A 3,814-nucleotide genomic window follows, 5' to 3' on the forward strand; every position below is an offset into this window, starting at 1 on the left:
AGATCTAGCAGCTTTTAAAGCCTCTCTGTAAGTAATTGAGCTCTCTTTCCTTGAAATGCGAAATACCTCTAGTTTTGTTTTCTTCCAGTTGCGCTCCATTTTTCTGGCTGCTCTCTTAAGGGCCCGAGTGTGCTCATTGTACCACGGCGTTGGACTATTTTCTTTAAACTTCTTTAAGCGCAACGGAGCAACTGTGTCTAAAGTGCTGGAAAAGAGAGAGTTAAACGTTTCTGTTGTAATATCTAGTTCTTCTAAGCTATCTGAGATGCTGAGATGATGAAACTGATTAGGAAGATTATTAATAAAGCAATCTTTAGTAGCAGAAGTGATAGGTCTCACATATTTGTTAGACGGAGTCGGCTTTGCAGCCTTGGCTAAATGCAAATTACACGAGACTAGGTAATGATCTGAGATGTCATCGCTCTGCTGCAGAATTTCAACGGCATCAACATCTATTCCGTGTGATAATATTAGATCTAGAGTATGATTACGACGATGAGTAGGTCCTGACACGTGTTGTCTAACTCCAATTGAATTTACAATGTCTTTAAATGCCAATCCCAATGCATCTTTTTCATTATCGATGTGTATATTAAAATCACCAACAATTAGTACTTTATCTGCAGTCAATATTAATTCTGATAGAAAGTCCGCAAATTCTTTGATAAAGTCTGTATGGTGCCCTGGTGGCCTGTATACAGTAGCCAGCACAAATCTCAAACGTGATTTATCGTTTACACTATATATTTTCACATTAAGCACCAATGCTTCAAAAGAATTATATTTAAAACTTGATTTCTTAGTGGTTTTGAAACTATTACTATAAATTACAGCAACACCACCCCCTTTGCGTTTCAGACGAGGCTCATGTTTATAACAGTAATCTTGCGGGGTTGATTCATTTAAAGTAATGTAATCGTTTGGTTTTAGCCAGGTTTCTGTCAAACACAGCACATCTAGGTTATTATCTGAAATCATAGCGTTAACAACGAGTGCTTTTGAAGTAAGCGATCGAATATTCAGCAACCCAAGCTTTAGCATTTGCTCATCTGTAATATAGCTGTTTTTTATTTGTTGAACATCAATTAAATTTTTAACCTTATATGGGTTTAAACTTTTTTTGGATTTCCAAATTCGGGGAACAGACACAGTCTCTATATGATGATAGCTAGGTGAAAGAGGCTCTATGTGATGGGATTTATCTGACCTTGGTGACGCGAGGCCGCTAGCAGACAGTCGGTTAAGCCAGTCTGTCTGCTTCCTGACCTGAGCCCCAGATTGTCATGTTTGAGCTCTAAGACTATGAGCCATATTACTAGAGAGAAGAGCAGCACCATCCCAGGAGGGATGAATACCATCTCTTTTCAACAGGTCAGGTTTGCCCCAAAAACTTTTCCAATTGTCTATGAATTCTATATTATTAAGCGGACACCACTTAGACAGCCAACCGTTAAGCGAACACAATCTACTAACTATCTCATCACTCCTGCGAACAGGAAGGGGGCCAGAGCAAATTACAGTCCTTGACATCGTACTTGCAAGTTCACACACCTCTTTAATATTAATTTTGGTGATCTCCGACTGGCGGAGTCGAACATCATTAGTGCCGACATGAATAATGATCTTAGAGAATTTACGATTAGCATTAGCCAGCACTTTTAAATTTGCTTTGTTGTCAGGCGCTCTGGCTCCCGGCAAACATGTGACTATGGTGGTTGGTGTCTCTATTTTCACGTTCCGTGTAATAGAATCGCCAATAACTAGGGCACAATCATACTCAGTGGGTGTTTCACTGAGCGGGGCAAATCGATTTGTTATGGTAATCGGAACGGAAGAGTGGTTTTTAGATCCGCGACTAGAGCGATCCCTCACTGTCACCCATTTGCCCGGCTGCACGGGCTCTACTTCAGTCGGAACCACGCCATGTAAAGTGTTCACTATACTATGCGCATCCAAAACATCTAAAGCACTAGCACTCTTACTATCCTCAATTAAAGTTTGGATGCGTGTTTCTAATTCTGAAATCTTCTCTGTCAACCTAACTGTCTCCTTACATTTATCACATATAAATCCTATATTGTCGACAGAGAAGGCTATACTAAACATGTGACATGAAGTGCAAGTGACAATAACAGGACAAGACATTACTCACCGTGTTTGTTGACTGATTCTTACTCACTTGAGCTTTTTATGAACTCAAAGGCGCGGACGCGCGAGAGAAAAATAAATAAATAAAAATAGCTGAGCGCACGGGTGGCGCGTTAACAGGCTAGCGAATTACTAGCGTTTTGTGCTAGTAGTACTAATAACAAAAGCTAGCGATGTCAGGTTAATCTGAGATGTTGGGTAAAATGTAGTAGTATAAACAACTAGAAATGGTAGTAAAATGATGGTTCAAAACAAAGAAATATAAGGCTAAGACGGAGCTTACAGCACCGAAGCACACAAACACACTCACAGCAGGCAGCGAGGCAGACAGGAGCAATCGATCAGCGATCTTTAGACATAGTAACTATAAGTAACTTTGCAACTTCATGTCAACTAACTCTCATTAGAGTATTAGCAGACTGTAGTTGACTGTCAATAGACTGTTAGGTTATGGTTGGGTGTTAAGGTTTGGGTTAGGAGAATAAGTTGACTTGTAATTGCCAAGTTACTTATAGTCAGTAGAATATCTGTTGGAGGACCAACGAAATAAAGTGTTAGCAAATATTAAGCAGACAGTCTACTAATACTCTAATGACAGTTAGTTGACATGTAGTTGCAAAGTTACTTATAGTTAGTAGAATATCTAAAGTGGACTACCGAAATAAACCCAAATCAGAGCCGTATGTGTAAGACTTCTCAGAAATGCTCTTCAGAATAAAGTCTTAAGCTTTGACTTAAGCGTCAGAAATCAATCACTGTAGACGCAGCATTTCAAACACAAGATGAACATTGATGCTGCGAATGCTTTTCTATTGCTGTATGTCTGTCTGCTCAGTTACAGTTAGATCAGTGATGTGGACGTGAGTCCTAATGTAACCAGTGGTAAGTATAAAAGTTGCTTCTCTCCTCTGAATATGCGCCACTATTTTTGAGAATTTTCTGAAAACGACATATATACCCCAATAAAAATGTCTGCAGCTCTTAAACCCTACGGTCTATGAGCATTCCCGGCTGAACAGATGCAATTTACTCTCAGGAACTGATGTTTATGAAGAATTTTATTCCCAAAACACTGTAAGAGCTGAATAAAAGGAAACAAACAAATACACATTAGACTTCTCACTGCAAATTGTACATAAATGTCCATAACAAATGTACAAACTAATGAATACACATTTGCAATCTGATTGACTACACCATAAATAGTGTGACAATAAATCAAGTTTTTAGTATGCAGACTAATGTAATAACCTTGCCTTATTGTATTATTATGAATAATTTTAACACTGACAATAATAATATTTAATGAAGATAAAGCACCTTCCAAAAATGACTTTTAAACAATTGACAAACTTCTTTCAAAGTGCTTTACCTCTATGACCAAAATGAATTTATTTATAAATTGCTTTAATTACAAAAATCTCCTTTTAAAGTGCAAAATGGACTAAATGACACAACTGAATTAACTATGAATTATTTTTGGTACAGCTGACTCTCAATTTAGAGAGAAAACCCTAAAAATATATAAAATGACCAAATAAAGGCCCTAATTTGCTGTAAGCAAGTGCAAACAGAAGTGCAAATCAAGAGAAACGAGGCAATAATACTGCATGTGACAGTACAACACACACTCTACATAACATATAAGCAAATGAAATGGTCATCA

The sequence above is a fragment of the Squalius cephalus genome (assembly GCF_949319135.1).
Source record: "Squalius cephalus genome assembly, chromosome: 1".
Lineage (NCBI taxonomy): Eukaryota > Metazoa > Chordata > Actinopteri > Cypriniformes > Leuciscidae > Squalius > Squalius cephalus.